Genomic DNA, 14,767 nt, shown 5'->3' with positions numbered 1-14,767 from the left:
CCTTTTATGTTTGTAACAGCTTTATTGAGACATAATTCACATACAGTTTACCATTTCAGTTGTAAAAGTCAACTGAAACTATCATCTCAGGTGGCTCAGTGGTAAAGAATCTGCCTGCCAATGCAGGAGACGCAGGAGATGAAATTTGATTTCTGGGTTGGGAAGATCCTCTGGAGAAGGAAATGGCAACCCACTCCAGTATTCTTGCCTGGAGAATTCCATGGACAGAGGAGCCTGGTGGCCACAGTCCTTGGGGCCACAAAAAGTCAGACACAACTGAGCTTGCATGCATGCAGGTACCATCACAATCCATTTTAGAACATTTTTCATCACTCTAGAAAAAATATTACTTATCCTTGAGCCATCAGTCCTCAGTCTATACCTCCCTGCAAGCCAAGTTAATGATGCAACCTTACTTCAGCCTTTCTTCGTTTCAACCTTTTCTCTCTCATTTCTGCTTCCTGAGATCTTGTTCCAAATAAACTACTTACGTGCAAGCCTGTGTCTCAGGCTCTGTCTCAGGGAAATCTAGGAGAAGACAGTTTTGTCTGACAAAATAAGTTGGTAGCCTTTTTTTAAAAAAAATTGTATGGTAGTTGTTTTTTCTTTTTTATTTAAATTTTTAATTTTTGGCTGTAGCATGTGGGATCTTAGTTTCCCAACCAGAGATAGAATCTGGGTCCCCTGCTTTGGAAGTGAAGAGTCTTAACCACTAGACCACCAGGGAAGTCCCTCTCACTTTTCTTGGTCACTGTAGTCAGGGCTTTATTTATTGTCTCTTTGAAGGATTGGCTTTTAGTTTTACTGATCATCACTAATTTCTGCTTTTGTATTTATTTATTTTTTCATGCTTTCTTTGAGTTTGCTGTGCTGTACTGTACTTAGTCACTCAGCCATGTCTGACTCTTTGTCACCTTATAGACTGTCCCACCAGTCTCCTTTGTCCTTGGGATTCTCCAGGCAAGAATACTGGAGTGGGTTGACGTTTCCTTCTCCAGGGGATTTTCCTGACCCAGGGATTGAACCTGCGTCTCCTGTATTGCAGACAGAATCTTTACCATTGAGCCACCAGGGAAGCCCTTTCTATCCCTTCTCCAGGGGATCTTCCTGACGCAGGAATTGAACCAAGGTCTCCTGCATTGCAGGTGGATTCTTTGCCAGCTGAGCTACCAGGGAAGTCCCTTTCTTTGAGTTTCAGTTCAGTTCAGTTGCTCAGTCATGTCTGACTCTTTGCGACCCCATGGACTGCAGCCTACCAGGCTCCTCCGTCCATGGGATTTTCCAGGCAAGAGTACTGGAGTGGGGTGCCATTGCCTTCTCCGTATCAAAGGCTATAACTCAGGAAAACTCAGATGGAGGCGATGCATGAGGCAAGGTATGGGAAAGAGCTTGGAGCATCCTTGCCCTCTCCAGACACACCACCGTCTCCCAATCTCCACGTGCTTACTGATGTGGAAGCTCTCTGAACCCTGTCCTTTGAGTCTTTGGTTGGTGGTTTAGTCACTAAGTCGTGTCCAACTCTTGCAACCCCATGGTCTATACAGTCCATGGAATTCTCCAGGCAAGAATACTGGAGTGGGTTGCCATTTCTTTCTCCAGGGGATCTTTCTGACCCGGGAATTGAACCCGGGTCTCCTGCATTGCAGGCAGATGATTTACCAACTGAGCTATGAGGGAAGTCCAAAGGCTGGCTTGTCAGGAGTGGGATTCGAACCCACATCTCCAGAGGAGACTGCAATCGGAATACAGTGCCTTAGACAGCTTGGCCATCCATCCTTGAGAGTCTTTACGGGGGTTTCATTAAGTAGTTATGATTGATTAAATCATTGGCCATTGATAATTGATTCAAGTTTTAGGCACCGCCCCTTCCAGGAAGCCAAGAGGTGGGACTAAAAGTTCCAACCCTTTAACCCCTTTGTTGTTACCTCTGGTGAGCAATCGCCCATCTTCAGGTGACCCAGGGACTTTCCGAAAGTCACCTTATTGACATAATAAAAGACATCTTGATAGCTCTCAACACTTGTGAAACTCCAAGGGTTTTAGGAGCTCTGTGCTGGAAACTGAGGAAGACCAAATATATATTTCTTTCTACAAATCACAGTATCATACCTAGATTTTAAAAATCAGATTTTTTTCAATCTTATTTACTAAAGACTTCTTATTTATTAATAAAAGCATTTACGACTATGCATTTCCATACAAATATGACATTTATTGCACCTTGATTTTTAGTGTTTGGATTATTTTTTGTTTACCAATATTTTGAATTTTTCTTGCAATTTCTTCTTGTATTCATACATTATTAGAATGATGTCTTTAAAATCCCAAGTGTATTTTTTTCTGTCTTTTCATATTGATCTCTAATTTTATTGCTCTGTGGACAGAGGATATTAAATCTATTCTTTTAGATTAGTTGATACTTCTTTTATCGATTTGGAAAAGATGCTTATGACATATTGTTGAGAGAAAGCATCATGTTAAAACTGATTGTACTGGGGAGAAAAAATGTGTGCATGCTTGCAGGAAGAAAGGGAATTTAAGCCCAAACATTTATCTGCCAAATAGTTATAGCCAAAGTGAAAGGAGACTATGAAAGGTATTTTTTTTTTTATGATTCATTTCACTTCTTGAACTTTCAATAATTTCTGCAGTGAACATGTATTCTCTTAAAAAATTAAAAAACAGTTTAGAGTTTTTAAAAAGTATCTTTCCTTGTGAAAAAAATCTCTGCCATTCAAAAAACTTAAAAATAGAGAAACGTGTACTATAGAAAGTTCTTTCTCAATTTCTAGGTATACAGAGCACGTGTTTATTAATGTTGAAAATGGTATTATATGTAAATATATGTATTATTTATGTATATGCAGATATTCCTGCAACTTGCTTTCATCCTTTTAAATTACATTATGGAAACTTTGCTTTGATATAGCAGGCTGACCACATGGTTTACACACTTATCGTCCTTAAATCTCATTGAAATGACAGCACAAAAGTATCCCTAAAGAGACCAAATCATGAAAATAAATTTTGAAAAGGGTAATGAAAAATAAAACATAAAGAGTCTCAGGAAATGGTGGTTCCCAGGAAGGTAGGGAGAGGTGGCAGGAGGGACAAACATTGTATTTGGGGGAGCAGATAACCTCCACTTTCTTCTTGGCCGCAGTCAAGAGTTTATTCTTTAGAAAAATGGGTCAGGGATGCTCTTAACTTGGGGATACCAGACATGGAAGTGTCTCCAGGATTTAAAAAGTGAAACAAAGAAACATTGTAGAACAATACACATGTACTAATCCCTTGTATGAATTTCCTTAGTGGTTCAGTGGTAAAGAATCCACCTGTCAAAGCAAGAGACGGGGTTTTGATCCTCGGGTCAGAAAGATCCCCTGGAGAAAGAAATGGCAACCCACTCCAGTATCCTTGCCTGAGAAATCCCATGGACAGAAGAGCCTGGTGGGCCTCAGTCCATGGGTTGCAAAAGAGTCAGACATGACTCAGGGACTAAAAAACAACATTAGGCCCAGTAAAGTTTATGGAACATTGATGGGAGTTTTTCCAGCTGGCTTTGAACCTTAGAGAAAGAAAGGTCTTGAAGCATTCTTGCCATAGGCTGTACCAGTTCACACTGCCACCAAACTGCTACTGAAAGTGAAAGTGTTAGTTGCTCAGTTGTGTCCAACTCTTTGCGACCCCATGAACTATATAGCCTGCCAGGCTCCTCTATCCATTAAATTCTCCAGGCAAGAATACTGGAGTGGGTTGCCACTCCCTTCTCCAGGGGATCTTCCTGACCCGGGGATTGTACCCGGGTCTCCTGCATTGTAGGCAGATTCTTTACTGTCTGAGTTACCAGGGAAGTGCTAGTCCTAGATATGATCAATTATTCATTTTTCTCTTTGCCAGTGTGTTGGGAATAAATGTATCTAGTTCACATAATGTTTATTATTAGTGAGGTTGAGGGTCTTTCCATATTATACAGTAATTTATATTTCTTTTATAAATTGCTTATTCTCTTCTGTCATTTATAAATTGAGTTGTTAGTCTGTTTCTAATGATAAGTAAGATGTTTTAAGATGTGATTATGTCTTTTTTACGTATCACAAATATATTTGGCATACTGTTTTAAACAACTCTTTCTTTGTGTGTGTGTTCACAGCTTCAATTTATTATAATGAAAAGATGCAAAGCAAAATCAGCAAAGAGAAGAGGTACACGGGACAGAGACCAGAGGAAACCAGGTGTGGGCTTTCAAGACTTTATTTCCATTGCAGTCACTGAACACATTGAATTTCTCCAGCCACAAAGTGGGACAACAGGTATGAAATATTGTCTACCAGGGGAGCTCATTAAGACTCAGTGATCAGGGTTTTTACTGGGAGTTGGTTGTGTAGGCACAGGCTGCCAGAATTCCAGACTCTTAGGAGAAGGCAATGGCACCCCACTCCAGTACTCTTGCCTGGAAAATCCATGGACGGAGGAGCCTGGTAGGCTGCAGTCCATGGGGTCGTGAAGAGTCGGACACGACTGAGCGACTTCACTTTCACTTTTCACTTTCATGCATTGGAGAAGGAAATGGCAACCCACTCCAGTGTTCTTGCCTGGAGAATCCCAGGGACGGCGGAGCCTGGTGGGCTGCCGTCTATGGGGACGCATAGAGTCGGACACGACTGAAGCGACTTAGCAGCAGCAGCAGCAGAAGGAAGACAAGTATTCAGGGTAAGCCTCACTGTTGGCCCAATGAAACACTCTCGTTGAAAGAATTATTTTCTAGTTATTTTAGTGCTGTTAGTGATGTTGAGTGTGTTCTGGGACAGTCATTAACCTACTAAGTCTACAAATTTACATCAGAATGAAAGAGTGTAACAGGCTCTTTCCGAGTGCTCATTCTCCTAGCAGTGTGTCCCCACACTGGCTTAGTATGGATTGGTAAAATATGAAAATTCTCCTCCTCAGACTGTTAAATCTTTGAAAGCAGAGACTATATTCTTCTCAACATTTTTAGTAAAAAGAGCGAAGCATTTGAATCATAATTTTTCCTTTGTTTATTTTGTCATCAAAAATAGAAGTTGCATTGAACACACTGACATATATGATTTTTCTTATTGATTAAGAGTCATGTGAGCTTTTGGTCTTAAGAATTAACTGCATTCAATTTTAATTAGGTCCCATTTGTTTATTTTTGCTTTTATTTCCAATATTCTGGGAGGTGGGTCATGGAGGATCCTGCTGTGATTTATGTCGGAGAGTGTTTTGCCTATGTTTTCCTCTAGGAGTTTTATAGTTTCTGGTCTTACGTTTAGATCTTTAATCCATTTTGAGTTTATTTTTGTGTACGGTGTTAGGAAGTGTTCTAGTTTCATTCTTTTACAAGTGGTTGACCAGTTTTCCCAGCACCACTTGTTAATAAGTAAGGTGAAAAGACAGCCTTCAGAATGGGAGAAAATAATAGCAAATGAAGCAACAGACAAACAATTAATCTCAAAAATATACAAGCAACTTCTGCAGCTGAATTCCAGAAAAATAAACGATCCAATCAAAAAATGGGCCAAAGAACTAAACAGACATTTCTCCAAAGAAGAAATACAGATGGCTAACAAACACATGAAAAGATGCTCAACATCACTCATTATTAGAGAAATGCAAATCAAAACCACAATGAGGTATCATTTCACACCAGTCAGAACGGCTGCTATCCAAAAGTCTACAAGCAATAAATGCTGGAGAGGGTGTGGAGAAAAGGGAACCCTCCTACACTGTTGGTGGGAATGCAAACTAATACAGCCACTATGGAGAACATTGTGGAGATTCCTTAAAAAACTGGGAATAGAACTGCCATATGACCCAGCAATCCCACTGCTGGGCATACACACCGAGGAAACCAGAATTGAAAGAGACGCGTGTACCCCAATGTTCATCGCAGCACTGTTTACAATAGCCAGGACATGGAAGCAACCTAGATGTCCATCAGCAGACGAATGGATAAGGAAGCTGTGGTACATATACACAATGGAATATTACTCAGCCATTAAAAAAAATACATTTGAATCGGTTCTACTGAGATGGATGAAACTGGAGCCCATTATACAGAGTGAAGTAAGCCAGAAAGAAAAACACCAATACAGTATACTAATGCATATATATGGAATTTGAAAGATGGTAACGATAACCCTATATGCGAGACAGAATAAGAGACACAGATGCATAGAACAATTTTATGGACTCTGAGGGAGAAGGTGAGGGTGGGACGTTCTGGGAGAATAGCATTGAAACATGTATATTATCATATGTGAAAAAGAACACCATTCCATGTTCGATGCATGAGACAAGGGCTCAGGGCCGGGGCAATGGGATGACCCAGAGGGATGAGATGGGGAGGGAGGTGGGTGGGGGGTCCAGGAAGGGAAACACATGTAAACCCATGGCTGATTCATGTCAATGTATGGCAAAAACTATTACAATATTGTAAAGTAATTAGCCCCCAACTAAAATAAATAAATTTATAAACGCCAAAAAAAAAAAAAAAAAAGAATTAACTGCATTCAGTGGTAGGTTTTTGTGGCCTCTTTGAGTTCTCTGGCACCAGCAGTTAGGAAATGCTGAATTATCTGGTCAGTAAATAATAGGATAAGAATTATAATAGATAACGAACAGCTAACCTCTATAGTGAAAGTGAAAGTCACTCAGTCGTGTCCAACTCTTTGCAACCGCATGGACTATACAGCCCATAGAATTCTACAGGCCAGAATACTAGAGTGGGTAGCTGTTCCCTTCTCCGGGGGATCTTCCCAACCCAGGGATTGAACCCAGGTCTCCTGCATTGTGGGCGGATTCTTCACTAGCTGAGCCACCAGGAAACCCACAGGGAAGCCATCAGGGAAGCCCTGAACCTCTATAGGCAGCAACAATGTGTCTGGCACTAGCCAACATGTGCTACGTGCATTATGTCCTTTATTTCTGAAAGCAACACCATGGGGCAGGTACTACAATGACTCCTATTTTCTAGATGAAGGAGTAGGTGCTGGGAGGTCAGTCAGATTGTCCAGGCTCACGCGGTTACCTGGGCAAGAGCAAGTCTTTGAAAGCAGGCAGGCTGTGCTCATTGGCCACACTTGAATCCATTACACACACTGCCTTCTGAGTGCTTTGTTTTATTTTGTTTTGATTTGATTGTCTTCACTTTTGTTTTTTCATTTAAACCCATGTGGTGTAGAGTTTACATGGCATGAAAGTGGGAAATCAATGTGAAGACTCTTAGCGTGTTTAATACTCTAAATAGCATTGGCCTATGTTTCTAAGAGATTAAGAATCACTGAAAATATTCTGTGGTATTTCATGTAGCCCTAAGCAAGAACTGAAGTCAGATTTTGGAATAATTGTAATTTTGACCCATACCCAGAATATGGCATATATATATATATATATATACACACACATATTAATATATATGTATACATATTCATAGGGCTTCCCTGCATAGCACAAAATATGTCAGTCCCCAAAGCAAAGAAGAACTAAAGAACCTCTCGATGAAAGTAGAAGAGGAGAGTGAAAAAGTTGACTTAAAGCTCAACATTCAGAAAACTAAGATCATGGCATCTGGTCCCATCACTTCATGGCAAATAGATGGGGAAACAGTGGAAACAGTGACAGACTTTATTTTCTTGGGCTCCAAGTTTCACTGCAGATGATGACTGCAGCCATGAAATTAAAAGACTCTTGCTCCTTGGAAGAAAAGCTATGACCAACCTAGACAACATATTAAAAATCAGAGACATTACTTTGCCAACAAAGGTCTGTCTAGTCAAAGATTTGGTTTTTCCAGTAGTCATGTATGGATGTGAGAGTTGGGCTATAAAGAAAGCTGAGCACTGAAGAATTGATGCTTTTGAACTGTGGTGTTGGAGAAGACTCTTGAGAGTCCCTTGGACAGCAAGGAGATCCAACCAGTCCATCCTAAAGGAAATCAGTCCAAATATTCATTGGAAGGACTGATGCTGAAGCTGAAACTTCAATACTTTGGCCACCTGATGAGAAGAACTGGCTCATTGGAAAAGACCCTGATGCTGGGAAAGATTGAAGGTGGGAGGAGAAGGGGATTACAGAGGATGAGATGGTTGGATGGCATCACTGACTCAGTGGACATGAGTTTGAGTAAGCTCCAGGAGTTGGTGATGGACAGGGAGGCCTGGCATGCTACAGTCCATGGGGTTGCAAAGAGTTGAACATGACTGAGTGATTGAACTGAACTGAACTGAAACAATAACTTCTTTCAGTCCTACAGTCCTCTCTCAGAATTCTTGTTGTGCACAGTCCTGTATGGGGTTGTCTTTTGTCTGGAGGTCTTGATTTCTGGACTTTCCAGACTGGGGAAGGGTTTAGTTCTCAGCTTTCCAGCCGCAAAAGGAGGTTTTACTACTCTGTGTGTAGTTAACACATCTTTTTTTTTTTTTACTTTTGCTTTGTTTTCCTAACTGGCTCATTTTGCGCATCAAGTTGCTCCTGAAGAACCAAGATAATCTGTGTATGCTGAGTGATGTTCAGTCACCTTCTGAGTGGCAGGTCTGGCTGGCACAGTGATGTTGAGTCCAGGTTCCCTTCCAAAGGCTTTGTCATTCATAGGAGAATGTCCACTGAGGCCAAGGATCAATGCTGCTGGAACACTGAGAAGCCAAATAGAAGAAAAGTGCTCATCTTAAAACCCAAGCTCCAGACTTCCAATAGGGAAGAGTAAGCAAGTCAGCAATCATCTCCTAGAAAATAATGATAAAATGCGAACAGCATCCATTTCAGGGCTCTGGAAATTGACTAAAGACAAACAACAAACTGGGAAGTGTGTGTTTTTTTTTTTCTTCATAAAGAACTGCTATATCTTATTAAGAATAGTGGAGTTCTTTGGCATGCTTGCTTGGGACTGCTCCCAGCCAGTCCTGTGCCAGCTCAGTGAGAAGGTTCTAGCAGGATCGGACATACTGAAAAAGCCTGCAGCTTCAGTCCTGGTGCTCATTAGCTCAGTCATGTCCAACTCTGTGAGACCCCATGACTACAGCCCACCTGGTCCCTCTGTCCATGGGATTTTGCTGGCAAGAATACTGGAGTGGGTTGCCATGTCTTCCCCTAGGGGATCTTCCTGACCCAGGGATGGAATCTGCATCTCCTGCATTGGGAGGTGGATTCTTTACCGTTGAGCCACCTGGGAAGCCATTAGTGCTGGAGGGAGTGCAACTGAGTTTCAGCAGAAAACCCACCCTTGGTTGTGTTAAAGGAATGATCCCGGTGGCAAGTGAACAAGGAAAGCCAGCACTTTGTTGACCTGAAGCTGCAGTCCAGGTTGGGAAAAGCAATATTATGGGCGACAATCCAGGCATTGAATAGGGAGACCCTAGAAATGAGACACTACAGAGCAGCTTGAACAATTACCCTACACCCCCTGGTTGTCTTCTGAGCATGTGCAGAGCAGGGTGGTGGCGGACCAGAGGTAATACAAGCTATTCACCCATCCCCAGCTAACTGATATCATGAACTTACAGGGATGTGGATGGGCATGAGAGAATCTTACTGGGTTGATAGAAATGTTCTAAAACTGGATTGTAGTGATGTTTGCTCAACTCTATAAATTTATCCCAAATCACTAATTTTATACTCAAAACAGATTTTAAGGTATGTGAATTATACATCAATAAATCTGTTTAGAACATTCAAGTTCTAATAAATAACTCTAAGAAATGTTTTATTTTCTATTGGTGTATTATAACACTTTAAAATCAACTTCTGTCAAACGATAATTAACTGTTTTTGGTAATAGATATTGGTCATCTACAATGAATTCTTCACCACTCTGTTCTGCTAAAGAGCTCAGAAGACTTTAAATACCTAAGATCATCAATATACAAGGCTCACTTGAAAACCATATATTAAAAAAAAAAAGATGTAAGCTCATAATGTGTCAATATTTATTGAGCATGAAGTTTGCTACACTCATGCTGTTTAAATTGGACTACCCTCAAGGAACATACACTGTTACAGTTGTAACTTAACATATAATACTATGTTAAAGGTAAACATTATATTACTGGGGTGGGGCTGGGGAAAAAAGATGCAACCAATAATACTTGATAAATTATAAAAGACCTATTGCACTCACTACTGAATTTAACCCATATAACAACCTTGTGGGTTTTGACAAAGGGCCAGACAACTTGTTCAAGATCACATACCTCATGCCAAAGCTGAGATTTGAATCCATTTGGTTGATTCTCAAACAAGTGTTGGCAGGGGTAACTGGTACTCATACACCATTAAGAAGGGTGTGAACTGGTAAATTTTCCAAGAAAGATAACTTGGCCATACCTATCAAATGACAACTGTATGTGTTCTTTTTCTTTGGAATTTCATTTCTAGGATGTTTGTATTATAGTAGAAAAGGCCATCTATAAGAAATTAGTTAAATTAGACCCAATTTATAAAATGGAATTCTATTTAGTCATTAAGCAAGAGATGTATCTGAATATAGGATATGAGTAACATTGTCTGAAGATACATTATTAAGCTAAAAAAAAAAATCTGTTTCTCACACTTTTTGTGTGCGTGTATTATTTAAAAGGGACTGTCTGCCTAAAGAGCTGGGGAATTTTGAATACTGTCATGAAGCCAATTACACAATTTTTAACTGAGGTCTGTGGTTAATTTTTAACTGGTGCCTGTGGTTTCCATATTTACAAATAGCAAAGTAGTGAGTTGTTGACTGGGATATGGGACTGCCTTGTAATAAAGTGACTGTTTTTTAGTATTAGTGTTGAATTCAAGTTCATGTGCCCAACACATAGTGAAATGTCAGAGTTTGAAGCAGAGAAAAAAGTTTATTGAAGAACTGAGCAAGGAAGAATAGGTGGTTCGTGCTCAAAAGATCCAAACTCTGGCCTGGGTTTTAGGGAAGAAGTTTTTATGGGCAAAATGTAGGGGAAGGGGTGCAGAATGTATAACCCTCCTCTGATTTGTTAGTGGTGAGGTATACTAACAAGGTGGTGTTCCAGGAATCTCAGTCATCAGCCTGCTGGCTCCTACTTGTCTGGGAGTCCATGTGCTTGTGTTCAGCCTGAAGTTACCATCCTTCACCTGGGTGGAGCCTTAGTTCCTGTAGAAGACCTCAGAGATATGCATCAGATTGTTCTCCCCTCATCCTCCACCCTAGCCCAGGAGGAGCTAGGACCCTGACCCATCACTGCACTGCTGTTTCTTTCTTCATCCCCTTGCTTCCCTAATGAGTAACTGTTTGCCTCTGCCCTTTGGAAATCAGGGAAGGTGGAAGAGGCTGAAGCCTTTATCCTAAAAATCCTACTTAGAAGGAATTCTTCCTAACTTTTCTTCTTAAATTCTGGAAGCACTTCTTTTTTCTGATTTGGCCCACCTACATCTTCACAGTTAGAAGGAAACTTAGAAATATAGTAGCTCGATATTTAATAACACAGGATTTCAGTCTCCTTATGAGTCTTGTCATCAATTTTGTGGGTCACAGTTAATATTATTTCAATCATTAAAAATATAAAAATTAAGTAATATGGAAAAAACAAAGTATCAGACTACATTGTATATAAAAGGCTGCATTTCATACTTGGAAGCTTTGCATTTTACAATATGCTTTGTGTGTACATATGTGTATTTGTGTGTAGCATGTGAATCCATGCATGTATGTGTGTGGCCTGCATGTACATATATGTTTTTTGTGTGTACACTTTTGTGTGTGCTATGTGCTTATGCATACATGTGTCTGTGTGATGGTTTAAATGTATTATTTGCTGTTGCTGCTGCTGCTGTTAAACCGTTTCAGCTGCTGCTGCTAAGTCGCTTCAGTCGTGTCCAACTCTGTGCGAACCCATAGATGGCAGCCCACCAGGCTCCCCCTTCCCTGGGATTCTCCAGGCAAGAACACTGGAGTGGGTTGCCATTTCCTTCTCCAATGCATGAAAGTGAAGAGTGAAAGTGAAGTCGCTCAGTAGTGTCCGACCCTTAGCGACCCCATGGACTGCAGCCTACCAGACTCTTCCGTCCATGGGATTTACCAGGCAAGAGTACTAGAGTGTTGATCCTGGGCTAAAAATTTGAAATTTCTTTTCCTAGTTCAAAATACCTTATTTTATGGGTAAAGAAATGTAGGCTCATACAGGCTATGTGACTTGCCCAAGATGAGTAACAGGGCTAGAATTCCTGCTCATGTGTCTAGACTTACAGGTTTCCTCCTTGTTACATCATATTTCATAGATGGCCAGAGCCACTGAAGGACTTTGCAGAGTGGAAAGGTAATTGGATTTGCTTTTCTGAAAGAGCATAAGGAATGATGTGCTGGATGGATTGGAGGGAACTTTGTGGAGGCTGGAACTCTGGGGAAGTTTTTATACCAGCCCTGGCGAGAACTTGGGGCTCATTCCACTAAGGCATTTGCTCTAGACCAGCTGAAGAGGATTTAGAAGGCAGTCATGACAGAACTGGGGTTCCCTGGTGGCTCAGGTGGTGAAGAAGAAACTGCCTACTATGTGGGAGACCTGGGTTCGATAACTGGGTCAGGAAGACCCTCCGGAGAAGGGATTGGCTACCCACTCCAGTATTCTTGCCTGGAGAATTCTATGGACAGAGGAGCCTGGCAGGCTACAGTCCATGCGGTCAGCAAAGAGTCAGACACAACTGTGAGACAGATCACTCACATGACAGGATCTGGTGATGAATTTGAATTTGAAGTGGTTTAAGAGAAAGAGTCAAGAAGTTCCAAGGTTCAGGCTGGAGTACCTGGATAAAGGGCGGGGCTGTCTGCTAAACAAGAGAAAATAGGAGCAGGAGCAGTTTCAGGGGCAAAGATAATGAGGATAGGCTTGAGAAATCTTGGGAATACAGACTTGAATACAGACTTCCAGAGGAGTGAGAAATCCAACTTGGGACGTGGGAGAGAGCTCAGGAATGGAGTGCATTACCTGGGTGTCATCAATGGAGGTTGAATGATAACTGTGAAATAATCTCTTTTTTGGGACTTGCCGGTCCCTACCCCTGAGTGTGGTTTCCAGGGTTTCTTATTGGAAAGCCATGAGCAGAAACTTCTCATGGCACATCACCTCAATCAAGTGCCAGAGAAATGCAAAGTGAAACCACTGGGGACACACCCAGAAACCAAACCATCAAACTCTCCTCTCAGAAGCTCGTCGTTTATTTACTTCTTTGGTTTCCATTTGTGCCAGGGTAATAAAACAGCTCTTTTTTTTCTTTTACTTGGAACCTCTTTATTCAGCCACCAGGGACTTCCCTTTTGTGGGGGCAGCACCCATCCCAAGGACTTACCCCAGAGACCTCAAAACAGAAGCAATCGCATTTCCACTCGAACTGCTCTTTCTCCGTCTAAGGAGTCTTCCTCACCAATAATCCTGCTAACCATTTATGGGAAATTTGGCCTTGGGGCTCCATTTACAGATATTAAATTCACAGTGAAACTGTAGAAGACTCCCATTCATTAGAAATTCCATTCATGCTCTCCAAGCTAAAAAACAGAAACCACATTTTGGGTTGTAGAAGTAGCCACTTTAAGTGACCCAATTAACCAATTGTTTCTGTTATGAGATATATATATTTTTTTGTGAATTCCAAGGGATTTCATGAAATAGTAGGAGAAACAGTTTCTTATTTCACTTTTTATATAGATGCTAAGGCTTTGTTGGGAAGTTACAGGGGTACAGGGCAGGGACATTTCTCAGTGGCAACTATCAAACTGGGGTAATGTTAAAGAAAAGTGGATGCAGGTTTTACCTGAATTGAAGGTATCCAGAGATTTTCCACTGGCTGCAAATATAACATCTGTCACTGACTGGATTCATGACCTTGACAAACTGCTTTACCTTCCCAGGCTTAAATTTTCTTCTTCAAGAAAAGGCAAAACGTTCTTTCCACACTAGCCAGAGAGGGGTCCATATGGCGGCATGTTTTGGGCTCCCGCTTGTAACTTAAAGGGAGAATTTCACAATATGTGGAGCCCTTGATGTCCTGCAAATGAAGGAGGAGGATGTCCTCAAATCCCTCTCAGAGGAACCCACTTAGGGACACTGACTCTGACTTCCAAATGGAACAGCACACCTACAAAAGGAAAAGTGATGGCGTTACCTCATTACCTGGCGTGCTACAGTCCATGGGGTTGCAAAGAGTCGACATGACTGAGTGACTGAACTGAACTGAACTGAACTACCTCATTAATCATTAATCACTGATGCCAGTGTCTTCTGCTCCAGGAGTGCTGGCCATTCAGCCAAGCTGTGCTGAAGTTTGCTGCTGCCATGGGAGCAACTCCCATTGTGGGGCATTTCATCCACTCATGTAAGCATCACTAACAGACAGAGTAGAAAGCTTCTGCCCTGTCTTCTGTGGTTACAGACCCCAGGGGTGACCACCAGTCTCACAGAGGTGTCTTATGGTAACCCACCTACTGTTGCCCCAGGTCACAGAGACTCTCCCCAGTGCTGTGTGGACACTGCCACCCCCACAGCAAGAGGGGAGCTCCCGGGGTCTGATGTGGCCATGCTGGCCCTGGGATTCTGCGCCTGTGCTGCTCCATCTCAGGTGCACACTCCTGGGAGGTCAAGTGCTGTCTCTGCTTCTACAGGGATCCTGAAAAGAGACTAAAAAGGAAGAACAGGCAGCTGTGAAAAGGCTGAGACTCAGGAGGAATTTCAGGGTGCGCGAATTGCTCCAGTTCCCGAATTTATTGCTACTCAACCCCAAGTTGCAGACGGGTCTGTAAGCA

At 41.7% G+C, this 14,767-nt stretch overlaps 1 long non-coding RNA gene across 1 annotated transcript in view; it reads left to right on the top strand.

The window, feature by feature from the left end:
* Positions 1 to 8,824, top strand: part of LOC145538526 (uncharacterized) — a 93,011-nt gene extending 84,187 nt beyond the window's left edge. The window contains exons 12-13 of the long non-coding RNA XR_014076977.1: positions 4,154 to 4,313; positions 8,491 to 8,824. This is a non-coding gene — a long non-coding RNA (uncharacterized LOC145538526). The remainder of the gene's footprint in view (positions 1 to 4,153; positions 4,314 to 8,490) is intronic.
* The last annotated feature ends 5,943 nt before the right edge of the window (positions 8,825 to 14,767 follow it).

Source organism: Giraffa tippelskirchi, chromosome 2, assembly GCF_054371585.1.
Source record: "Giraffa tippelskirchi isolate mGirTip1 chromosome 2, T2T-mGirTip1v1.2.pri, whole genome shotgun sequence".
Classification (NCBI taxonomy): Eukaryota; Metazoa; Chordata; class Mammalia; order Artiodactyla; family Giraffidae; genus Giraffa; species Giraffa tippelskirchi.
Note: the sequence above shows the minus strand (reverse complement) of the source record. Positions and strands in the feature narration are given on the sequence as shown.